The 27,248-nt window shown below is 41.7% G+C and overlaps 1 long non-coding RNA gene and 1 pseudogene across 2 annotated transcripts; one reads left to right on the top strand and one right to left on the bottom strand.

The window, feature by feature from the left end:
- Nucleotides 1-5,921: 5,921 nt before the first annotated feature.
- LOC123070678 (uncharacterized) lies at nt 5,922-9,741 on the top strand. Of its 2 annotated transcripts, XR_006433881.1 has the most exons (5): nt 5,922-6,328; nt 6,586-7,903; nt 8,632-8,850; nt 8,986-9,159; nt 9,535-9,741. It is a non-coding gene; the product is annotated as an uncharacterized lncRNA (long non-coding RNA). The 2 variants fall into 2 exon arrangements; XR_006433880.1 differs by having other exon boundaries at nt 8,632-9,159.
- Nucleotides 9,742-13,633: 3,892 nt separating this feature from the next.
- LOC123067565 (uncharacterized) lies at nt 13,634-26,218 on the bottom strand (annotated as a pseudogene).
- Between the last annotated feature and the right edge of the window lie 1,030 nt (nt 26,219-27,248).

Genomic DNA, 27,248 nt, shown 5'->3' with positions numbered 1-27,248 from the left:
CCGGTTCTCTATTAAAAGGAGGCCTTAATATCCCTTAGTTTCCAATATGGACCCCATTGCCACGGGAGGGTAGGAAAAAAGATGTCATGCAGGTTCTTTTAATAAAGCATGTACGACTATTTACAGAATACATGCCTACATTTTATCGATGAACTGGAGCTAGTGCCGTATCGCCCTAGGTTATAACTGTCACCTAATGAATATCATCCAGCAAGTCACCGATCCAATGCGTATGAATTTATCTCATATTGTTCTTTCTAAGTTACTACTATTTCTACTGCTATCATTACTTCTAAAATATCACTCCTACCACTATTATTGTTACCGTTGCTGCTGTCACTACTATCAAAACTATCAAAATACTTTGTTACTGATCACTTTGTTGCAGATAATTAATCTCCAAGTGTGGTTGAATTGACAACTCAGCTGCTTATACCTTCAAATATTCTTTGGCTCCCCTTATGTCGAATCTATAAATTTGGGTTAAATACTTACCCTCGAAAACTATTGCGATCTCCTATACTTGTGGGTTATCAGTGCTCTTGGCACTTGTGCTCAAACACATATACGATATCAGGTGCCCATGACACTGATCTTAGATACAGCTCCAGGAGCGCTCTGTAATGCTATGTATATACCACATTTATTCAGACATGCAGGAGTAGGGGTATTATCTCTCCGGAGAGCTCCGAACCTGGGTAAATTACCATGTGCTACTCGCATACCCGTCCCCGTATATTCCACGACAGTCTTGCCCTCACCTCAAGCCACTCCGTGGCATCTGTCAACTCGTGGTACTCCCTGATGACTGACGCGAGAATATTCCAATAAGCCTTTTGACATAAGTGTCGCAACCCCAAACTTTAAGAAACGACAGCTTAGGTTTCTTGCCAAACCATAGTTCATAGGGTGTTGTCTCAACGGATTTAGACGGTTCGCTATTTAACGTGAATGTGGATGTCTTAGTGTATAACCCCAAAACAGTAGTGGTAAATCAGTAAGAGACATCATAGAACACGCCATATCCAATAAAGTACAGTTATGATGTTCAAACACACCATTACGCTGTGGTGTTCCAGGTGGCATGAGTTGTGAAACTACTCCACATTGTCCTAAATGAAGGCCAAACTCGTAACTCAAATATTCACCTCCGTGATCAGATCGTAGAAACTTTATTTTGTTGTTACGATGACTCTCCACTTCACTTTGAAATTCTTTGAACTTTTCAAATGTTTCAAACTTGTGTTTCATTAAGTAGATATACCCATACCTACTCAAATCATGTGTGAAGGTGAAAAAATAACGATACCCGCCGTGTGCTTCAACACTCATCATCCTACATACAGCAGTATGTATAATTATTTTCAATAAGTCATTAGCTCGATCCATTGTTCTGGAGAACGGATTTTTAGTCATCTTGCCCCTGAGGCATGGTTCGCATGTATCAAATGATTTTTTTGACACCTGAAACAGTAGGAGAGGCTCCTACTGTGTATATTAATTAAAGTATCAAAAAAGTTCTTACAAGATCATAACCTTACATCCATGGCCATGATTCAAGACAGAGTATTAAGTGGTGTGAGTAAGGTACAAGACTACCCTACGGATGTACAAAATTCTCTAGGAAAGAAGTTATAAACCCTCTATGTCTCTCCTTGGTCCTATAAATAAGGAGAGAGAAGTCTTCTCTGAATCTTGTTGCCCATGAGCTGATAGAGGGAGCAATGCCTCGAAAATGTTTGTTATTCGTTTCTTTCCACAGACTCCAGGAGGCATATAGGAAGATCTCCATGAACATTGGGTTGTTCCAAGTAGTTTTGGCTTCCTGAATCCAAAATAATCTATCTTCTTGTGTAGCCCAGTGGATATGCAAAGTGTCCCAGCAAGACTTGCTGAATGGGCAGTGAAAAATCATATGTTCAAGTGTTTCCTCATCATTACTACCACAGAGGATGCATCCATAGTTGTTTCCAATGTTATAGCTTCTTCTCTTGAGCATATTCCTTGTGTTATGCCGATCAGAGAGAAGCAGCCACCCAAAGACTTTGATTTTCATTGTGGCAGAAGATTTCCAGAGCCATTTAAAAGCTTTATGAGCTGACACATCTCGAAAATAGAATCTGTAGTAATTTTTGGCCGTGTAGACATCAGATCCCCAGGCATAGCACCACTGATCCTTCTCAACTTCATCCACCTGGTTACCAACATGGGCTATGATTTGCTGGATATGTCACAGCTCATCATGGGCTTGCATGGAGAGGGGTAGGTGAAAGTGTATCAATATGACCTAAACGGCAGTGCCACAAGTATGTTGCACTATCTTATCAACTTTGCATCTTTTGGCATCAATATTATGAATATGTGTATCACTACAATCGAGATTCGATAAACTAGTCACATTGGATGTATGACCATATAAGGTTTTATTCATGTAAACAGAATATCAATTATTCTCTTACTTTAAATGAATAACTGTATTACAATAAACATGATCCAATCATATTCATGCTCAATGCAAACACCAAATAACATTTATTTAGGTTCAACACTAATCCCCAAGGTAGAGTGAGTGTGCGATGGTGATCGTATCAACCTTCGAATCAATTTCAACACACATCGTCACCTCACCCTTAACTAGTCTCCATTTATTCTGTGACTCCTGTTTCGAGTTACTAATCTTAGCAACTGAACCGGTATCAAATACCCAGGGGTTACTAAGAACACTAGTAAGGTACACATCAATAACTTGTATATCAAATATACCTTTGTTCACTTTGCCATCCTTCTTATCCGCCAAATGTTTGGGGCAGTTCCACTTCTGGTGACCATTTCCTTTGTAGTAGAAGCACTCAGTTTCAGGCTTGGGGCCAGCTTTGGGCTTCTTCACGGGAGTGGAAACTTGCTTGCCATTCTTCTTGAAGTTCCCTTTCTTTCCCTTTGCCTTTTTCTTGAAACTAGTGGTCTTGTTAACCATCAACACTTGATGCTCTTTCTTGAATTCTACCTTTGTTGATTTCAGCATTGCGAAGAGCTTGGGAATTGTTTTCGTCATCCCTTGCATATTATAGTTCATCATGAAGTTCTAGTAGCTTGGTGATAGTGACTAGAGAACTTTGTCAATCACTATCTTATCTAGAAGATTAACTCCCACTTGATTCAAGTGATTGCAGTACCCAGACATTCTGAGCACATGCTCACTAGCTGAGCTATTCTCCTCCATCTTGTAGGCAAAGTACTTTGTCAGAGGTATCATACCTCTTACCATGAGCATGAGTCTGAAATACCAATTTCAGCTCCTGGAACATCTCATATGCTCCATGGCGTTCAAAACGTCTTTAGAGCCTCGATTCTAAGACTTAAAGCATGGCGCACTAAACTATCAAGTAGTCATCATATTGAGCTTGTCAAATGTTCATAATGTCTTCATCAGCTCGTGCAACAGGTCTGTAACCTAGTGATGCATCAAGGACATAATTCTTCTGTGCAGTAATGAAGATAATCCTCAGACCACGGACCCAGTCCGCATTATTGCTACCATCATCTTTCAACTTAGTTTTCTCCAGGAACATGTCAAAATAGGGGAGCTATATCGCGAGCTATTGATCTACAACATAATTTGCAAATACTATCAGGACTAAGTTCATGATAAATTAAGTTCAATTAATCAAAGTACTAATGAACTCCCACTTAAATCAACATCCCTCAAGTTGTCTAAGTGATACATGATCCAAATTAACTAACCCATGTCTGATCATCACGTGAGATGGCATAGTCTTCAATGGTGAACATCTCTATGTTGATCATATCTACTATATGACTCATGTTCGACCTTTCCGTCTCCAGTGTTCCGAGACCATGTCTGTACATGCTAGGCTCGTCAAGTTTAACCCAAGTATTATGCATGTGCAAAACTGTCTTACACCCGTTCATGTGAACGTAGAGTCTATCACACCCGATCATCACGTGGTATCTCGAAATGATGAACTTCCGCAATGGTGCATACTCGGGGAGAACACTTATATCTTGAAATTTAGTGAAGGGATCATCTTATAATGCTACCGTCGCTCTAAGCAAAATAAGATGCATAAAAGATAAACATCACATGCAATCAAAATATGTGACTTGATATGGCCGTCATCATCTCGTGCTTTTGATCTCCATCTTCAAAGCATCGTCATGATCTCCATCATCACCGGCTCGACACCTTGATCTTCATCGTTGCGTCGTGGTCATCTCGCCAACTATTGCTTCTATAACTATCGCTAACGCATTGTGATAAAGTAAAGCAATTACATGGCGTATGCATTTCATACAATAAAGAGACAACCATAAGGCTCCTACCAGTTGCCTGATAACTTACAAAACATGATCATCTCATACAATAACGTATATAATATCATGTCTTGACCATATCACATCACAACATACCCTGCAAAAACAAGTTAGACGTCCTCTACTTTGTTGTTGCAAGTTTTAAGTGGCTACTACGGGCATCTAGCAAGAGCCGTTCTTACCTACGACAAAAACCACAATGGTGATTCGTCAAGTTTGTTTTTTTAACCTTCTTCAAGGACCGACCGTAGTCAAATTCGATTCAACTAAAGTAGGAGAAACAGACACCCGCTAGCCACCTTTATGCAAACTAGTTGCATGTCTGTCGGTGCAACCGGTCTCATGTGCGTGGACATGTAAGGTTGATCCGAGCCGCTTCATCCCACAATACCGCCGAATCAAAATAATATGTTGGTGGTCAGTAGTATGACTATCACCGCCCATAACTCTTTGTGTTCTACTCGTGCATATCATCTACACATAGACCTGGCTCTGATGCCACTATTGGGAATCATTGCAAGGAAAATAAAAAATATTCTATGCACACGCAATGATCTATCCATGGAGATGCATAACAATGAGGGGGAGAGTCTTTCTACGTACCCTCATAGACCGTAAGAGGAAGCGTTTCCCAACGCGGTTGATGTAGTCGAATTTCTTCGCACTTCAATCGATCAAGTACCGAACGCACGTCACCTCCGTGTTCTGCACACGTTCAGCTCGGTGACGTCCCTCGCCTTCTTGATCCAGCAAGACCTCGAGGTAGTAGATAAGTCCCATTAGCAGGACGGCATGGTGACAATGATGGTGAAGTGATCTCCGCAGGCTTCGCCTAAGCACTACCAAAATATGACCGGGGGTGTAAACGGTGAAGGGGCGCGCCGCACACGGCTAGGCAATTGTCTAGTTGTCCTAGGCGCCCCCTCCCACATATATATAGGTGGGGGAGGAGGGAGCAGCCAAGAGGGCACCCCAAGTAGGCTGAATCCTACTTTGGGCCCTCCCAAGTGGTGCGCCCCCCTTCCTTATTTGCCAGAGGGGGAAGGAAAGAGAGGCAGGAGGGAAGGAAGGGGGAGGCCGGATCCCGCCCTTTCCTTCTCCCTTCCCCTCTTTCCTTCTCCTCTAGTTCGGCCATATGGGGGGCGCACCAGCCCCTTGTGGCTGGTGTATTTCCCCTCTTGGCTCACAAGGCCCATATCTTTTGCCGGGGGTCCCCGGAACCCCTTCCGGTGACCCGATATGTACCCGGTACCTTCCAGAACACTTCTGTTGTTCGAATACTATCATCCTATATATATATATATATATATATATATATATATATATATATATATATATAGGGCTGGACTATTCTGTTACCGGTAACAGAATATTATTCTGTTACTATCCAGCCTATAAGGGAGCAATGTTGATTTTCTGAATTGAGAGAGAGAAAATAAGCCTACGCACCCACGACCCCCACCTCCGGCGACCCGCCATGCCCCCTGCCTCCCACCTCCGGCGACCCTCCGCGCCCCCCGCCTCCCGTCTCCTGCGACCCGTCGCGCCCCCCGCCTTCCACCTCCTGCGACCCGCCGCGGCCCCTGGCCTCCACCTCCGGCGACCCACCACGCCCCCTTCTCCCACCTCCGACGCCGGGCCACGCCCCCCCAGCTCCCACCTCCGACGAGGCGCCACGGCCCTGCCTCCCACCTTCGGCGACGCGCCACGGCCCTGCCTCCCATCTCCGGCGACGCGCCGCCCCTGAACTGCATCTCCTCTCTCGCGCCGCCCCCACTGGCCCGAGCACGCGGGTGTCCCTCCCACGGAGCCAAGCTCGCACACCACCGTCCCTCCCACCGCGCCAAGCTCGCACTCCATTGCCGCTGGTGCCCCCATCCTCGCGCTGTCCGTGACCCCTCCACTACACTCCTCTGCTGCAGGAACACGTCAGTTCGTGTGGAGCATAACAGTCCGTCAGTTTGATAGTTCGTCAGTTCGCCGATGGGATCCGCGGGTCAGCCCCTCATCTCCCACAAATTACACTTAAATCATGTGCAAATTTGTAATCAGTTCGTGTGTATGTAAAATTGTTCTTGTCAGGTCCCCTCAGCCCCTCATCTCTGTTCTTGTCAGGTCGTGTTCATAAAATTATTTTTTGGCTAATTTGTTGTTATGTACAGTACATATGCATATTGTTGTGTAGTACTACATGTGTGCATTGATGCGTTTGAACCACACTTTGATTCCTCCTGGTGGTTCAAGCGGCAGCAGCGCTCGCTCCCCAATGGTTGCCCGCGCAATGAGGATACAGGGAGGCGACAGTGGTGGAGTCAGCAGCGTTCCATTGCCTTTGTCTTCCTCGTCGCATCTTTTCTTATAAACAGCGAGAAGAAAATGAGGCATAGGCTTCATGCTCTCCATCTCCTAGTAAAGGGGAGTTAATCTCTACGGCCACTTGGATGTGGATGCTCACGCTCCTCCACTGGGCCAGCTCCCAAGGCACCACGGGGATTGATATTGTCATCTCTATCCCTCGGCCATGAGGGCCAAGAGGTTTCCTACACCCTGCTGAGTGAAATGCCACTTCCAACCAGCACCTGGCCTAATGCCGTACATAGACCACCATGCTTTTTAAGATTGCCTGTATGCCTGTACATGAAAAATCTCAACAATTCCATTTCTTGTCTACATGATTTTGTGCTAGCTTATCACAAGTTCACGTTGCATGCTCAATGTAGTAGCTAGCTGAAGAAAAGTTATTGTTCTGTAGCTTTGGTCTTACCATTGTGGTGCTTGTGTTATTGCATGGGAAAATGAAAGAAAGGAGTATTTTGCAAATCAATGAATGACAACAAAGTTTGCTGCTTCCCCACCCAATTTAGAGCTCCAAAAAAGTTCAGAGTTCAGAGTAGTTGTTTGGAGATGAACAATAAATAAGTATAATAAAACAAAAGAAAAATTTGTAAAAAGTACGACAAAGTTCACTATGTATTTCACCATCAGTACATAAAGAAATATTATATAAAATTCCCTGCTCACAGACTATATTTATAGCCTAATGGTTAGTGTCAAAATGTGTTGTTCTTGTTTCTTTATGGTTGCTTCTTTATTATATGAATATGAATGTGCTAGCTAGCTTAAGCTTAGCAATACCGTTTGGAGTCAATAGGTGTAGCTCAAATAATTCTTGGGCCATTTTGTCATAACAATAAGGCAGGACATGCTAACAAGATGATGAAACCATGTATATATAACTTGATGACTGTCCAAATTGAGAAAATCCTGAAATATTATATGTGCTCTCTTTGTATCAGTTCTTATGCTTGTGAAAATTCTGCACTCATAATGTGCTCGGTAACTAGAAAAAATACATAAGTTCGAAATATACTTACCATGTTTATTCAGTGTTTTTTCAGTGGTTATTGGTTTCCTCTTGAGCAGATGAACTACATTGTCACATTAAACTGCAGGGAGATGTTCCCTCAGTCCTCTCTCGACAAATCCAACAGTACAGGTTCTCCGGTGCGCCAAGTATTGCCGGCGGCAATGCCTGCATCATGGCTCATTGAGGAGATCATGCCCGTCAGTTGTAGGTTTTTCTGTTTGCACATTTATTTGTTTAGCTTTAAATTTTGTTGTTTTCCACATCTGATACTTGTGTTAATGCTTCTATGTGTGCACTTCTGATCCCATTGTGAGTAAAAAGACAAGTGAGATAAGTACTTATTTGTAAAGTTTGCAAGTTCAAACACAAAAAAATAGAAGTTCATTGAAAAAGTTTGGTGTGGTCTTCTCCACCACGAGCCCGAGCGTGGATCACCTGCAGCGGCCAAATCCCGGTGCGCCCAGCCACTGCTCGTGAACCCCGCCTCCATCAGCTCCACTCACCAGAGCCGTCAGTCCACAGGAGTAGGGGTAGCAGGTTCACCCGACGTGCGACGCCTTCTTCCATCTCCAAAAATCTTGTTTATTGAGTTCAGTTCTTCATCGCACGTTTCACTAGCTAAAAATGTATGGTGTTCTGAAATTGCTTCCGAACTACTAGCTGAAAAAATAATCACTCTTCTAGTAAGTTTTGGTCAGAGTTCAGACTATACCAAATGTCTAAATTACATGGTGTGGTCTTCTGTTCTTTCTGTTCATTTCAAGTTAACTATAGCTGAACGTGTGTCGTGTTGATACTGAACTTGTGTTTTTGCTGATTCTAAACTGATGCGTATCCAACATTGGTGTTTAAACAATTTTTGGTCCGTTGACTGTTTGAACTTGCAACCTTACTGCTTTGAACTATGGTCTAAAAAAACTGAACTCATGCAGGTACTTGGTGGTGCAGACTTGGTAGCGGTTATATTTCGGTTCGATTATATATCAAAAATAGTGCAATGACTAAAAGATCATCAGTCCAAAATATATATGCAGGCACCAAATTCTGCTACTGCTCCAACCACTCATGCCAAGAAAAGGGAGCACAATTCGCAAGGTTCACAGCAATCTGTCATAGTTGATTCAGTGTCTAGGTCGAGTGGAATCCCCAAGGTGCGTGCAGATTTATGAAATTGCTATGTACGGGGTGAGTTTTGTTTGTTGTGAGTAATGGACTAATGGTTATCTGCTGCTCCTTTTTGTCAAGAATTTGTAACGAGTTTCAGTTCTAATTTCACTCGCTCACAGTACCATTGTTCTTCATAGCACACCACCTGTTTGTGCAAATACCTATGAGAGGATACCATACAGTGGAGATGAAAAGGTGTGTTCAAAATAATGTCAAACAACCTGCTCCTTTCAAACATTTTGGATAAGTGCAGAAATGAACGTTTGCAAGTTCAAAACAGCTAGTTCAATAAGGTATTCAGAGAGCTTTTTTCAAATAAAAGTTTTCCTGCAATTATCATTTTTCGTGTGTGATCATTTCTCCACTTAGAGCAATTTTCATGTGTGATCTGTACTTTAGGTGCTAATATAAGAATTCGTGTCCTCAGGGAGTTCATGTATTACTACCATAGGCGTTCAAAAACTACACAATGAAAAGTTCGCCCCACAGTACGTTTAAACAAAGATACTCTAGAAATTTTATTGGAAAGAATACTTAACATGAGTGGCATGTTTGTTTTAGTGTGCCTAAAGAATGGCCCGACGACGCAAATGCATCCTTTCTTTACTGTTTCTCTTGCTTATTAAGAGCTGAATTGATAACTTATCTTGAACTGAATGTTGGTGCAGTTTGGGGATTTTATATTATATGGCATTTGGGGATTTTGCAGCAGTTTCCCAATAAAGGTTTACACCTCTTCAGATTATGAAAAGCTAGTAAGTTCAGACTCTGGAAGGAGAGATCATCGTTTGTTAAGGTCTGGTGTTTAGTTGGTGGTTATGTGGTACCTACACCGTCACTTTTCATCAAGACCTCAAGAAGAGATATCATCTCAAAATAAAAAAAAATATCCTTTTATTGCTCTCTTTCTTCTCTCACTCATTCATCTTATTATATGCACACAAAATTCATGTCATCTTGAATTTGTTACACTGGTGCGGGAGCAAAAAACAGATGCACAAGTTCATCTTCAGTGACACGCTCAGTTCAAATTCTAATTTTTAGTTAGTACAATTCTTATTTTTTAGTTCAGCGCTGATTTCTGACTTCCTCGGCCATCACCACCACCTCATGTAAGTTCGCTGCCGAGAACAAGCACGACCACCTACAGTCTCCGGTGGTCGCCTTGGCCACCCTCGGCCACGAGCTCGTCCACCATGGTTATTCGCACCCGTCCAAGTGGAGCACGGACATCAGTCCATGTAGAATTGAAGCCACCATCTTCACAAAGCAGAATAGTTGTGCTAGTTCAATTTTTTCAGTCCATATTATGTGTGCTATTCAGTACATCTAATGCCAAATCATATGTACAATTGCCTCATCTTCATATAACATTCAGGAATTCAATTTATAATGTTGTTTACTGTCCTATTTTTTTGGTACCAGTAACCTTCCTATATACATATGCAGCATCAGTTCAGCCGCTGTTATGGTAATAAGTACTCCCTCCGTCCCATAATACAAGACGTTTTTGGAGTTCAAATTGAACTGCAAAAACGTCTTACATTATGGGACAGAGGGAGTAGTTTAGTAACTAGAAAAACAACAAAAGGTTGGTTCACTTTTTTTCTCAGAAGCTTTTCCGGTTCACCTTGTATATGGTTTTTCAGTTGACCTTGTATATGCCTTCTCAGTTCATTGTACATGTTTCAAAAGGAGCTCCCTTGTTTCAGTAGATGTGGAGATTGGTAAAATCTAAAGTTCAACTTTTCTGATGGGGCACTTCATAAAGCAAAGAAAAAACCAAGCAGAGCAAAAAGTGAAGAAAAAGAAAAGAAAACCAAAGTGGTTCTGAGAAGAAAATGCCTACTGTCGAGTAATACATTCTCTCGTTAGTCTATGGTTATTTGTTCAAGAGAATGAAAAAACAGTGGTACTATACATATTACGTGAGCTGTTCATATAAAAAATGCCTCGGTTTGTGTAACATCAGTTCTAACTTTTATAGCTTGATAAATGATTAGAAATCAATTTGAATTCATTTTGATCCATTTTCTTGTGATTTTAGGCTGAACTCCAATACTTGCATCCGCCACCCTAACGCTGGCGTGTTCCCTCAGTCCTCTCTCGACAAATCGAATAGTACAGGTTCTCCGGTGCGCCAAGTATTGTCTGCGGCGATGCCTGCATCATGGCCAATTGGGGAGATCTTGTGTATTCCACATAGAAGAAATATTGTCAGTTCAAGAATAGAGAATTTCTGTACCAGACTTAATATTAGTTTGGTGCGTATTCTATCTTCAGTCCATGAAAAATCACAGAATAGTTGGTGCGTGTGTAGAAAAATCGTCAGTGCAAGTTTCAAAATTCTGTAACTTTAGATATATCACCTAAATAAGTAATGATTTGTAGCAAGTTTCTTCAAAATTCAGTAAAGTTTAGATATATCACCCTAATATCGTTAGTGCAAGTTTCAAAATTCTGTAAGTTTAGATATATCATCAAGAAAAATTGATGAGTCACCATCTGCTTTATATTCATGTTCTCTGTAGCACAAGTAGCAAATGGGATTGACTTGGGGTGATCCCTGAACCATTTTATTAAAGTCCATGGTTTCCAACAATGCTAATGCTACTAGAAAGGAGCTGGAGGTGATGAAGCCTCTTGGCTTCTCCAATTAGCATGTTTGGCCAGTCCTGAAGCTCCTCCTCAAGCTCTTCGATGATGACTGGGCGCCCATCCAGGATGAGAGCTACCGATCCTTGTTGACACCATACTTGATGGCAAAAGCAATGAACCAATACCTACCACTACCCTTCATGTAAAAAATGCTACTTTCGTTTTTGTTAGCCTTCCTTAATTACCACTTGATGCTCACCTTTCCAATTGCAGTTTCTAAAAAAATTTAGAGCTTCAGTCCAACAATGTTGCTTCTGCGATTATCCATATGTAGAAAATCACACTAAAGATTGTTTTGTCCTCTGAACCTAAACACATTTGTTCTTTGAGCTAAAATGCATTTATTCTCTGAACATAAACAGGATGGCTCTCTAAACTTAAGTTTGTGTGTTCTATGTGTATTCTGTGAGTGTTAGAGAACAATATGATGTATTTTGCTTTTGTAGAATAAAAATATGACTTATGCATTGCTTCTTGGCCCAGCTGAGAGAACCCTCATGTTAAAAAGTATAAAGCAGTTTTGAAGCAATTCCTAGTGTATTTTGAAGCATTCATGGTTAAAAAAGCAACGACAACCTCCTCCATTTGAGTTAAGCATTGGTCATCGTCCAAGTTGAGGACTAGGTGCCGTCCAAGTTCAAAAAGGGTTGTATGCAAGTACAGAAGTTTGTTTTAGTGAGAAAAATGTGGGGTTCTGACAATATTATGTATGATTCATTTGTTCAACCTTAGAACTTGGTGATATTCAGTATATTTTTCTATGATGAAGACACACATGACGTCCTGTGCAAATGGTTATCCCCCTAGTGCTTCCAAGATTCGTATTTTGTTTTTTTAAATGTGGTGTGCGCCTGTTTGATGAGGTAAAGCAAAGTAAAAAAGTGAAAATGTCACTAAAGACACTTGGAAGTACAAATATAAAAAATTAATAAGTTTTGATTCTCGTCAGGTAGGAAGTTTGGAGAAGAAAACATAAGTTTTTTAAAAGAAGGGAATGATAAAAATGAATACTACATAAACCATAAAGGTACAATGTGTGATGACACCGTCAGTAAGGATAAGGATGAGAAAGAAAACTAAAAACTAAAACTAAAAGAACAACGAGTGATTATTTTTTGAGAAGTACAAACTCTCTAGTACCATAAGTACCATAAATAAAAAATAAAAAATTGCATCGGTTCTAACTCAAGGGACATTAAATTTGCAAAAAAAATGTACTAGTAAAAGTTCGGAGGAAAAAAGAAACTTAATAAATGAAAAAATGACAAGTTCACAACTACAAAAGTTGTCCGTTCAAACATGACATCTCAGATAAGTTTGGGAGAAAGCTCAAATAAAAGAAAAGCACACGGAAATTCAAATGGTAAAAGTTCAAGTCGCAAAACGCGAGAAGTCCAAAAACATCGTTGCAAAAAAAAGAGTTCAAAAAAGAAACACACAAAACATTTTATTTTTGAAAAAATATCAATCAATTCAAGATATAAATCATGCAAGACCGAGGACTATGATACCGTAAACCATTGAAAAGTTACGAGGAAAACCGTATCCAAAAAAAAGTAAAGTCTAGTCTGCGAAAACACGATCAGTACAAACCCATATGGACATCCGTTCAAGTACTTTTTTCGGAACCATTCAAAATTACTCTATGAAAAATACCTCCTCAGTACACACATACACATAGATCAGTACGAGTACTCTGTTTCTTCTGACGTGAAAACAATACGAAGGGTCTCACCGTATTTCAAATTATTCTTCACTAGTTGCGAATTTGAGAAAATGTTCAACATGACTAATTTCACATTTTCAATGGCTTTGCGTAGACGTTAAACTGAAATCTTTGGCCTCTTCAAAAGTTTCGCATTTGACAATTCTTTGTGAAATTTCGTGGATAAGCAAATAAGCAATTTGGCCCTTTCAAACAGTAAATGGATTTGGATTCGTGGACAACAATAATTGATGGATGCAAATAAGCAATCTAACCCTTTATCTCAAAAAATATAAATCGGAAACTTTCTATATACACAATTAAGGAACAAATTGCCTCCTCTGTTTCTTCCCAAATTGGGAAGAACGCAACACAACCAGTACTATGTACAATATAACTGTGCTCTACTTAGCTGAATGATTAACTCCACACGGCATCCGCGTCTCCGCCATGCCGCTGTGCTCGCTGTCCTCTCGCCATGCTCCAGCGTCTGGTGGCTCGACGAGCATCCCCTGCGCCAAAGATCTCATAGTACGACCCGGCAAACATGCCGCCAAACCGTTGCTCGTCGTCGAGCTCCAGCAAGTCACCTGACAATATGGAGAACAGCGCGCCGCTCAGGATGACGGCCGGCTCCTCCGCTGGGCAAGCTACTGGAAGAACAATCTGCTGCCGCTGGAACACTAAATTGCTGTCATGATTGATAAATTTAGGTTTTTTTTGCAGGTTCAATCTCTGAGTATTTTTTTGTGGGGAATCCAATCTTTGGTTTACCTTGTAGAAGTACCTCCTTCCGGGCTCCAACCCATTCATGAGGCCATCGAAGACGAAGCCTGGATCCCTCCACCCTACGTTGTCATTCGCCAGCGTGTCGCACATGTGCTTCTGCTCGTACGTCCTCACCTCCGTGACCACCTCCGTCCAGCCCTTCTCCTCCTCCTTCTCAAGCCCATACCTCACGGCCCTCTTTCTGGCATCCGCGCACACGAACATCACCCGCATCTCATCGGCCCTATCAGCGAACGAGAGGAGCACCTGCTCGGACCGCGTGGCCGAGCCCGCGAAAGAGACCTCGCCGGAGTGGGCGACGTGGTGGCGGCCGTGGAGGAGCGGGTTACCATCGTGGTCGACGTGGTGGTAGGAGTACTTTTTGGCGGGACAACAGAAGAGGCGGAACTGGTAGAGCACCCGCAGGTTGGGGAGCCATGGGAGGGTGAGCTCTCCACGGCCGCTGCGCCAAGAGGCGGAGCCATTGAGGAAGATGTAGCCGAGAAAGTCGCGGTCGCTGGAGGTAGGGCATGGGTTGCCGGGAGGGATCGGCCACAAGCAGCTCGGTCGACAGCTGGAGTGGCCGGCTGAACCGACGGGGGAAGAGCAGGAGGGGCTCTTATTTGCATTTTTAATAAAAGACGATCAGTTCAACAAAAATGACAGAATCAGTACAACCGCTCGAATGCATCAGTACAAGTAGGGTAACAGAATAATATTCTGTTACGTGTAACAGAATAGCCCAGATGTATATATATACATATATATATATATATATATATATATCTTTACCTCTTGACCATTTTGAGACTCCTCGTCATGTCCGTGATCTCATCCGGGACTCCGAACAACAATCGGTCACCAAATCACATAACTCCTATAATGCTATATCGTCAATGAACGTTAAGCGTGCGGACCCTATGGGTTTGAGAACTATGTAGACATGACCGAGACACCTCTCTAGTGGATAACCAATAGCGGAACCTGGATGCTCATATTGGCTCCTACATATTCTACGAAGATCTTTATCGGTTGAACCGTTATGACAACATACGTAATTCCCTTTGTCCATCGTTATGTTACTTGCCCGGGATTCTATCATCGGTATCTTAATACCTATTTCAATCTCATTACTGGCAAGTCTTTACTCGTTTTGTAATACATCAGCTCGTGACTAACTCCTTATTCATTTGCTTGCAAGCTTATGATGTGTATTACCGAGAGGGACCAGAGATACCTCTCCAATACTCAGAGTGACAAATCCTAATATCGATCTATGCCAACTCAATAAACACCTTTGGAGATACCTGTAGAGCATCTTTGTAATCACCCAGTTACGTTGTGATGTTTGATAGAACACAAAGCATTCCTCCGCTATTCGGGAGTTGCATAATCTCATAGTCAAAGGAATATGTATTTGACATGAAGAAAGCAATAGCAATAAAACTGAACGATCATTATGCTAAGCTAATAGATGGGTCATGTTCATCACATCATTATCCTAATGATGCAATCTCATTATCAAATGACAACGCATGTCCTTGGTTAGGAAACCTTAACCATCTTTGATTAATGAGCTAGTCTAGTAGAGGCTTACTAGGGACATGGTATTTGTTTATGTATTCACACATGTATTTAAGTTTCTGATCAATACAATTCTAGCATGAATAATAAACCTTTATAATGAATAAGGAAATATAAAATAACAACTTTATTATTGCCTCTAGGGCATATTTCCTTCAACTTGAGCACTTCAATTATATGCTACTGGACAAGTTTGTTGCCGGAGACATCATCACTAAGCTTCGTCTATTGTGGAGGAACTTTGCTACCTTACTGAAGCATAAGAGGCAGGAGTTTTCCGTTCTGGATCTCATTGGTACTCTTGATGTGGAAGAAAAGGCCAGAGAAAAAGACATACGTGCTGGAGGTATTGAGGGAGGTGCTAGTGCCAATCTGGTATAGAAGAAAAACTTCCATCCCCCGCAATTTCAAGAACAAGGGTAGTTTGATGGTAAAGGGAAATTTGATGGGAAAAACTAGGCTTCGCAACACACCAAATTCAAGAAGAAGGCTGACAAGAAGAAAGGTGTTTGTCATGTGTGCGGAGATCCTGATCATTGGGCTCCTAGTTGCCGCAACCATTATGACAAGCGTCAACATGGGAAAGGCGGCAAGACCGCTAATGTTGTCATTGGTGACATTGACATGAAGGATGTTGGGTATGGCATATGTCCTACTATTCATTCAGTATGTCATTTTCCTGATCGATTGGATTGACGCGAGTGCTAATGTGCATGTATGCGGTGATATTTCCATGTTTTCATCTTATCAGACCGCGTGGACTTCCACCGTGCTGATGAGCAACAGTTCAAGTGCTTCTATTCGTGGTATTGGCATGCTCAGTCTGATGTTTACTTGGGGGAAGATCATGCGGCTGAAGAACATGCATTATGTCCCCTCCATCAATAATTTTTTTGTTAGCGGATGTCTTTTGTGTAGGATGCCTACAAGCTTGTCTTTGAGTCGAATAAATTTGTAATATCCAAGTATGGAACCTTTGTTGGTAAAGGCTATGAGTCAGGAGGCCTGTTCAGTTTATACTTGTCAGATGTTTGCACTAAAGTTGTTAATCATGTTTGCAACAATAGTGAATCAAATGTATGGCATTCACGTCTTTGTCATGTTAACTTTGGATGCATATTGCGACTAGACAAGTTAAACTTAATCCCTAGTTTCGCCACTGTTAAGGGATCCAAGTGTCAAGTTTGTGTGCAAGCTAAGAAACCTCGTAAGTCTTATACGACTGCAGAAACAAGAAATCTTGCACCACTAGAGCTCATACATTCAGATCTTTGTGAAATGAATAGTGTTTTGACAAAGGTGGAAAGAAATATTAATGACGTTAATTGATGAATCCACTAGATATGGCCATGTGTATCTTCTGAAATCTAAGTATGACTCTTTGAACTTTTTTAAGATCTAAAGTTGAAGCGGAAAACCAACTTGATTGGAAGATCAAGAGGCGTAGGTCCGATCATGGTGGAGTGTATTTTTCGAAAGAGTTTGATTCTTTTTGTGCGGACCATGGTATAATCCATGAGAGGATGCCTCCCTATTCACCTTAGTCAAATGGGGTAGCCGAAAGAAAGAACTGTACTCTACCTGATTTTGTTAATGCCATGTTAGACAATCGGGTCTCTCCAAGGCATGGTGGGGGGGACGATATTAACTGCATGTCATGTCCTAAACCAAGTTCCCACAAAGGACAAAGAGATAATTCCATTCGACGAATGGGAGAAGAAAAGGTTAAAACTCTCTTACCTATGAACCTGGGGTTGTTTGGTGAAAGTTAATGTGCCAATTCCAAAGAAGTGCAAGCTTGGACCAAAAACTGTGGATTGTGTTTTCCTAGGATATGCTTTTCATAGCATTGGCTATAGATTCTTGGTTGAAAAATATGAGGTATCTGACATGTATGTGGGTACAATCATGAAGTTGAATGATGCGAATTGCTTTGAAGATACCTGTCCAATGAAGGATATGGCTAGCTCATCAAATCAGGAGATGCCCAGTTCATCAAATCAGGAATTAGTTACAATTACTGAACCTACAATTTCGATGGAACACTTTGGAAATCCCATGCAAGAGAACAATGAAGTTCTTACTAGGAGCAAGAGAAAGAGGACTCAAAGTCCTTTGGTGATGATTTTCTTGTGTATCTCATAGATGACACTCCCAGTTTTGTTCCAGAGGCCTATGCATCCGAAGGTGCTGACTATTGGAAGGAATCGGTCCATAGTGAGATGGATGATACGTCTATGTCATATCTATAATTTCTAATTGCTTCATGCCAATATTATACAACTTTCACATATTTTTGGCAACATTTTATATGATTTATTGGACTAACATAGTGATCCAGTGCCCAGTGCCATTTCCTATTTTTTGCATATTTTTTGCTTCACAGAATATCCATATCAAAGGAAGTCCAAACACGATAAAAATTTATGGAGAATTATTTTGGAATATTTGTGATTTTTTGGAGGTGGAACCAATGCAAACGGGGGCCCACAACCACCAAAAAACACCAAGGCGCGCCCCAAGGCTCAGGCACGTAGTGCAAGGAAGCTTATATCCGGAAAAAAAATCATGTTAAAATCTCAGCGCAATCGGAGTTACGTATCTCTAGGAATATAAAACGGTTTTCGGCCAGAAAATAGAATGTGAAACAATAGAGAACAGATAGTGAGATCCAATCTCAGAGGGTCTCCCGCCCCTCCGCCACCATGGAGGCCATGGACCAGAGGGGGAACTCTCCTCCCATCTATGAGGGAGGCCAAGGAAGAAGAAGAAGGAGGGGGGCTCTCTCCCCCCTCTCTCGGTGGCATCGGAGAGCCGCCAGGGCAATCATTGTGATCACGATCTACTCTGACAACTTCGCTGCCGTCAACACCAACTCTCTCCCCCTCTATGCAGCGGTGTAACCTCTCTTTTACCTGTTGTAATCTCTACTTAAACATGGTGCTCAATGCTATATATTATTTCCCAATGATATGTGGTTATCCTATGATGTTTGAGTAGATCCGTTTTGTCCTATGGGTTGATGGATGATCATGATTGGTTTGAGTTGTATCTTTTATTTTGGTGCTGTCCTACAGTGCCCTCTATGTCGCACAAACATGAGGGATCCCCGTCGTAGGGTGTTGCAATACGTTCATGGTTCGCTTATGGTGGGTGGCGTGAGTGACAAAAGCACATACCCGAGTAAGGGGGTCATTGCGTATGGTATAAAGAGGACTTGATACTTAATGCTATGGTTGGTTTTTACCTTAATGATCTTCAGTAGTTTTGGATGCTTGCTAGAGTTGCAATCATAAGTGCATATGATCCAAGTAGAAAAAGTATGTTAGCTCATGCCTCTCCGTCATATAAAATTGCAAGAGTGATTACCGGTCTAGTTATCGATTGCCTAGGGACAAATGAATTTCTTGTGTGACAAAAGCTATCTACTTTTGTTATCTTGCAATTTATTCATAATTTTATTTTTGCAAAGTACTTCTAGTTTTGTACTTGTTCTAGGTAAAGCAAACAATAAGTGTGCGTAGAGTTGTATCTGTGGTCAATAGAACTTGAGGGAATATTTGTTCTCCCTATAGCTCCTCATTGGGTTTGACACTCTTATTTATCAAAAAAGGCTACAAACGATCCCCTATATTTGTAGGTTATCAAGACCATTGCCGGGGAGAAATAGCGCGGGGTGAATATTCTTGTGTGTGCTTGTTTTCTTTATCACTAAGTAGTGTTTATTTTCTGTTCTAAGTTGTTCTCTATCTTTAGTTATGGGTATGGAACAGGAAACACCAAAAAATTAGTTGTACTTGCTACTCATGGATATGGGGAACCTCCTAAAATCCCCGATGCTCGTTATGTGAAAAATATTACGTACTACTTGGATAATCTTGAGAAAACCCCATTCAACTTGATATTGGGAGGCACGTTGGATCAACATGAATACTTTAGGGATTATCGCTTGATGGAAAAAGGGAAACTGTTATGGGATCAAATTCATATGTTGCATTGGTGTACTCGGGGGCTATGCTTGAGATATGATTATACTTGTTGCTCTAGGATGAAGGCTCCACACCTTCCCTTTTCATGCAAATTTAATGAGAATGAAACCTTAGCTTCTTATGCTAATGTAGATATGATTACTATGATGTGGAACGAATAGAAGAATTTGTTGCTTTTAATGGTGCTTATTAAATTGAATCTATGTTTGGAAAGTATGAAGATTATGATGATGCTGTTTACAGACCTGAATTTTTTTCTATACTTAAATATTGCTACGATAATTATAAATACAATTATGATATTGATGTATTTATTGAGAAAGTCTCCGTTGTCCAAGAAGAGACTAATATTTTGCAGGAATCTACGAAAGAAGAAATTGATGAAACTGTGAGCTCGTTAGATGAAAAGATGATGAGGAGGGTGAAGAACAAAGGGAGAAAGAGTGGATTAGCTACCCGTGCCCACCTTCTAATGAGATTAACTCTCCAACTCATACATTGTTTAATATCCCTTTGTTCTTACCGAAGGATGAATGCTATGATAATTTCTATGATCCCTCGGATTTGTTTGAACATCCCTTTTTGATGACCCTGATGCTTTCTATGCTTGTGGCCAAGATGCCAATACGAATTATGCTTATGAAGATGAACTCGCTATAGTTCCTTATGTTAAGAATGAAACTGTTGCTATTGCACCCACATATGATAGCCATATTATCTTTTTGAATTCTCCCAACTACACTATATCGGAGAAGTTTGCACTTATTAAGGATTACATAGATGGGTTGCCTTTTACTATTGCACGTGATATTTTTGATGAATATAATATTCATGTGCTTGTTGCTCCTACTTGCAATTATTATGAGAGAGGAACTATATCTCCACCTCTCTATGTTTCCAACACGATAAAATTGCAAGAAACTGCTTCTGCCATGTATTGGCCTTTACTTGATGTGCATGAATTGTTATTTTATGATATGCTGATGCATAGGAAGAGAGTTAGACTTCATCATTGCATGATATATGTTGATTTGTGCTCACTACTAAGTTACAAATCATTGCTAATTAAAAGTGGCTTTGATATACCTTGAGATCCGGGTGGATCCATGATTTGAGCAATTTATGTCTAGCTTAATGGTTTTAAAGAAAGCACTGCCAGGGAGACAACCCAGAAGTTTTAGAGAATTATTTAGTTCCGTTGAGTGATTTTATAAATTTTAAAAACGAAAAAATATAGAGGGGAACTTAAAACTTCACAAAAAGAAAAGTTAAAGTGAGAAAGACGAGCACCGTGGAAGTAGGAGCATGCCTTGAACTTTGTTCATGCCCATGGAAACTTTGTGAATCTCGATTATAGAAACTTCTCAAAAAAATAACTATCCCCTTGTACAAATCCATTGTATTATAAAAATAATGTGCCAAGATTTTCCTTTAGGATGATTAGATTGCTTGTTCGTACGTGCGGTGTAAAAACAGAAACTTTGGCTATAGAGCGTGAATTTACGTTTTTTTACTGGAATGTCAAAAGTTTCTGAAATATTTACACAGTACTGCTATGCAATTTTTTATTTTTCTCCTATTTTTCAGAATTTTTGGAGTTACAAAAGTATGGTTAAAGTTCAGATTACTACAAACTGTCCTATTTAAGACAGATTCTGTTTTTGATGCATTGTTTTGCTTGTTTTGATGAAACTATCGATTTTATTTGTGGTATAAGCCATGGAGAAGTTATAATACAGTAGGGACACTGGTACATCGATGTGCTACAAATGGTTTTTAACCCCTTTCCACGAAAACGTTTGGAATTGTCGCCAAGTGAGTGTGGGCGATAGGGGGGTCCTTCCCACACGACCCAAAAACCGTCGGGGATAGGCCCTCCTGGCACACTGGCTGGGGCAAAATGAGTTCGTGTGCGATTTGGCGGGGCATCGAAACCTAATTGTTTCCGTTCGTATGTACATCCCACATGGTGAATCCCAGAAAAACATTTCCGCTCGTATGTATATCACACACAGTTTTTTGTGTGGAAATGTTTGTGCAAGGTGGCCTAACGCAAACAATTCTCTGCCGGAAGCCGTGTGTGATTATTAGTTGATCGAACACGCCTACTTTCTAGAAACCTTGCGTGTTGTTTGAGTTCATCGCCCACGGTGTTGTCTGAGTAACTGTCTGCAATAGAAAACCCCAATAAGCAGGGTAATTAGCATATTATTGATAATCCATGTACTAATCAAATTGATATTTCTTATAAAAACACACCAGATATTTCATATCCGTATAACAGCAACCAGGATTTCATAATCGAATTACATTAGATAGCTTCGGCACTCAGTTCCGCCATTACACAACAACACCAAGGTTCACATGCAACATCAAAAACCATTGGATAGTAGCATCATACATGGTAAATAGACAGATGAATCTCATCTGGGAAACTGCAGAAGCGGAAGGAAAATGTTGAGCCTTCAGTGATGTTTAATGTCCTTGCAACTTTAGGCCAATGGCTATGGATAATTGCCTTCCCAACATTCGTCCTCTTCAGCAAGACTTCAATATTGTACCACGGGTGTTGAATGAATACCTTCCTCGCCTCTTGACCATGCAGGTGGTTTGAGAGGTAATCATCGGTGAACTGCTTTGAAAAGTACTAAAAAAAGATATGCAAACAAGGTAAAAGAGTTAGTACCATCCTATAGTTGATTGATGGAGCAAGGGGTAAAAACAAGGTAAAAGATTTAGTACCATCCTATAGTTGGCTGATGTCTTATTCATTGTGCAAACAAAGATCTTGTTGTTGTTCTTCGCAAGTTTATTCATCCTAAAAATCTTTCTGAGTTTCTTAACTTGACTGATATTCATGGAAATCTCATTTCCCCATATGCAAAATGGGTCGAACAGTGGTTCTAAGCCTCTGATAGCAGGACGTACATGTGCAAGACCAAATTGTAAGAAACCTAAATATTAGAATGATTCCTACAACTACACAATAATGTGCTATTAGCCAAAGGACCATGCTTGAACAAACCTTGATGGTAAATCGCAGTGTCTCCCATTGTTTCCCAGCAACACACATAAGGAAGATCTTGATCAGGTTAACTGAGAGTTGTCATACTATCAGTAGAATATGTATGGAGTACAATCAAATTCAATTTATTTCACATGCGTAACAATACAAAATTGTACCCACAACAAATGAAAATCAAATTGCAGAACTGAACCAAACATTTAAATAGACAGCAGACCAAATGAACCAAAATACTTAACTAAGCACGACATTGCATAATAGAAACATGTACTAGAAGATAAGACAGTTGACAAAACAAAGAATGCTTGAGAACACTACTATGAAATGTAGCAATTGTTGGACCAAACTGTTAACTGAACATTACATTTCAGAGGACCAAAGTGTTAACTGAACATTACATTTTAGAGGACCAAACTGTAAAGTGAACATCATATTGCATATTAACATTACAGAGGACAAATCACTAGAAGGCATTGGCGGTGGCCTCGAGAAAACATCACAAACTGTATTTTAAAGTAGACAACCACATGGCGGTGTTGACAGTAGCCTCGAAGACGAGGTGCTCCTCCAAGATCTGGCGGTTGGCACGATGGCAGCCATAATGACCTCATGCGCGCGTGCGGCCACAATTTGCTTCTCCGCTGCCAGATGTTACTGAGCTCTGATACATCTCCAACGTATCTATAATTTTTGATTGTTCCATACTATTATATTATCTGTTTTGGATGTTTAGTGGGATTTAATATGCTCTTTTATATTATATTTGGGACTAACCTATTAACCGAGGGCCAAGTGCCAGTTTCTATTTTTTTGCCTATTTTAGAGTTTTGCAGAAAAGGAATACCAAACGGAGTCCAAACGGAATGAAACCTTCGCGATGATCTCTCTTGGACCGAAAGCAAACCAGAAGACTTGGAGATGAAGTCGGAGATGCAACGAGGCGGCCACAAGGCAGGAGAGCATGCCCAGGGGGTAGGCGCGCCCCCACCCTCATGGGCCCCTCGTAGCTCCCCTGACCTAGTTCCTTCGCCTATATATACTCTTATACCCTAAAACATCAGGGAGACCACGTAACCACTTTTCCACCACCGCAACCTTCTGTACCCATGAGGTCCCATCTTGGGACCTTTTCCGTCTATCTGCCGGAGGGGGATTCTGTTATAGAGGGATTCTACATCAACACCATTACCTGTCCGATGAAGCGTGGGTAGTTTACCATAGACCTTCGGGTCCATAGTTATTAGCTTTATGGCTTCTTCTCTCTCTTTGATTCTCAATACCATGTTCTCCTCGATGTTCTTGGATATTTATTCGATGTAATATTCTTTTGTGTTGTGTTTGCCGAGGTCTGATGAATTGTGGATTTATGATCAAGATTATTTATGAATATCATTTGGTTCTTTTGTGAATTATTATATGCATGATTTGATATCTTTGCAAGTCTCTTCGAATTATCGGTTTAGTTTGGCCTACTAGATTGATCTTTCTTGCAATGGGAGAAGTGCTTAGCTTTGGGTTCAATCTTGCGGTGTCCTTTCCCAGTGACAGTAGGGGCAGCAAGGCACGTATTGTATTGTTACCATCGATGATAACAAGATGGGGTTTTCATCATATTGCTTGAGTTAATTCCTTTACATCATGTCATCTTGCTTAATGCATTACTCCGTTCTTAATGAAATTAATACTCTAGATGCATGTTGGATAGCAGTTGATGTGTGGAGTAATAGTAGTAGTTGCATGCAGGAGTCGGTCTACTTGACACGGATGTGATGCCTATGTTCATGATCATTGACTTAGATGTCATCATAATTATATGATTTTCTATCAATTGCTCGGCAGTAATTCGTTCACCCACCATAATATATGTTATCTCGAGAGAAGCCACTAGTGAAACCTATGGCCCCGGGGTCTCTTTTCCGTATTATTGAATCTCGTTTACATCTTGCTAGTTTCCGATCTATTATTTTGCAATCTTTACTTTCCAATCTATAAACCAAAAATACCAAAAAAAAATTACTTTATCTATCTCTATCATATCTCACTTTTGCGAGTGACTGTGAAGGGATTGACAACCCCTTTATCGCGTTGGTTGCAAGTTCTTGATTGTTTGTGCAGGTATTCGGTGACTTGTGCGTCGTCTCCTACTGGATTGATACCTTCGTTCTCAAAACTGAGGGAAATACTTACGCTACTTGGTTGCATCACCCTTTCCTCTTCAAGGGAAAACCAACGCAAGCTCAAGAGGTAGCAAGCTCCACATTATACTGCGTGCAAAATGGTTGTGGGCGGCGCTTAATTGGAGGAGGGGGACATTGATTTCGGCGGATGGTGTCACGTCGTCGCTCTGGGCATGTGGGACGGGAAAGGAGGAGGATGGTATGGGTGCACTACTGTAGGATGCTGCTAACGCGACACTACGATCAGAGACCCTTTTACGAAACTGTGTGCGATGCATTAATCGCAAACGGTGGTGTAAAAAACCGTCAAAAAGGTGCAAAACATTTGTGATGACAGATGCATCAAACACGGTTCAGATTTTAGTTCCGTGTCTGATGTAGGGCATACGGTTCAGTGCAATTAACCATTTGCGATGAGGAGCAACAAAAGAAACGGGCAGCCAGATGAAGGTGTGTGCGATAAACAACATATAGTTCACTAGGATGAACTATTTGTGATTAGGCAACACAAAAGAAACAATCAGCCAAATCAAGGTGTGTGCGATATACGGCATTTGGTTCACACGGATGAACTGTTTGTGTTGAGACAAGAGAACATAAATGGTTCAATATAACAAGATGTGTGTGATACGCGACAAACAGGTTTGTAATCAGATATGTGTGCGAAGACCGATACTAACACAGACGGTTGCTGCTAATAAGACGTGTGTGTTGTGCGATGGGATTGCATACAGAACAACAACATATATATATATATATATATATATATATATATATATATATATATATATATATATATATATATATATATATATACATAACACCCCTTAAGACCTTATTCTAATAACACCAGCCTTATTTGCACACCACCAATAGATCGCCGCCGCCCCCCCTCCTGACCTTCTACCGCGGCAGCGGCCTGGGATCGCTGCCGCCCCTCCCCTCCCGACCTTCTACCGTGGCAGTGGCCTGGGAGCACCGCCACCCCTCCCCTCCCGACCTTCTTCCGCGGCAGCGGCCTGGGAGCTCCGCCGCCCCTCCCCTCCCGACCTTCTCCCGCGGCAGTGGCCTGGGCGTGATGCCGCCCCTCCCATCCCCACTTTCTCCCGCGACGACGGCCTGGGAGCGCCGTCGCCCATCCCCTCCCGGCCTTCTTCCGCGGTGGCGGCCGGCAGCGACACCGCCCCTCCCCTCCCGAACTTCTTCCGCAGTGACGGCCAGGAAGCGCCGCCGCCCGTCGCCTCTCGGCCTTCTTCCACGGCAAGCACTGAGCAACACCTCCCCCACCAGCATATCGGCCTTCTTCCACGGCAGCAGCTCGGTAGCGCCGCCTCCAAACTCCTCTGGGCCTGCAATTAGCTGTACTTCATCACATGTGGATTGGTGCTGCCTTAACATCAAACCAATTCGAGCAAGGAGGAATGTGCACAAGGTTGCTTCATGCATGGCAGCTTCTTGGAATAAGTCTGCATCGACCTTCAGAGCAAATCCTCCTTCCCCATTCACCTTGAGCAACGTCTAGACCGCTCATGAACTTATAAAGGGCAAGTGGACTGCACGGGCGAACATGAAAGTTGTGCATACGGACGAGAAGGGACCTTCCTCTGTAAACACAAGAAATCACTGCAACACGAGGTAAGCAGTACACTTGCTCAACCATCTCAGTGCAGTTATCCTAGACAAAGTAGTAAAGCAGTACAACACGCCTACAAAAACTATGCGGTGTGGTTGCTTCGGTTCGTTGTGGGGGAAAATGCAGTGCACTTACTCGGTTACGCAGTACGCTTGTATAGGTTCATTACGGATAACAATGCAGTGCGGTTGCTTCAGTTCACCTTGCGGGGTGATGCAGTCAGCCTGCAATACTTCGGCAATACCATTTTGAACACATTGCAATTCGCATGATTTAGTTCATTTAACCTGACAATGCAGCTTGGTCATTTTGTGTGCAGGAAATGACATTCAGCAGATACAAAATGCCGCGCATAATTGACAGCATTGAGAACAACAACTTTCAGAAGAGTGGAGCTTCTTCTAAAAGAGATATTGGCTGGGTTACCCCTGAGATTCCTCAAGGATTCTTCACGACAACAAACAGGGTGCAGTACTCTCCCGAGGAAGATTTTTTTCCAGGAAGAAGATGTAGTCTTAGATGAGGATGATGTCACATTCGTCTGGGAAGGCACTCACCAACGGGATGATGAAGATGATGACGACGAAGATGAGCCAATAACAGTTCTCAACCCAGAGTATAAACACGAGTTCACTATGTTTGGACAACATGTCCGAACAGACAATGATGACGCAGTTGAACACGATGTTGCAGCAGATGATGATTATGACTATGATGATGTGCCACTGCACCAAAATTTTCAAACCAATCCACCGAGACATCATCACAACACTGGATTACCGCCACGTCCACCTACTGCACCAAAAAAAGAGCTCCAAGCAGACCCGCTGCATCAACTTCGAG

This window comes from Triticum aestivum, chromosome 3B, assembly GCF_018294505.1.
Source record: "Triticum aestivum cultivar Chinese Spring chromosome 3B, IWGSC CS RefSeq v2.1, whole genome shotgun sequence".
NCBI lineage: Eukaryota > Viridiplantae > Streptophyta > Magnoliopsida > Poales > Poaceae > Triticum > Triticum aestivum.
The sequence above is the reverse complement of the archived record's forward strand: the minus strand, read 5'-3'. Positions and strand labels throughout refer to the sequence as shown.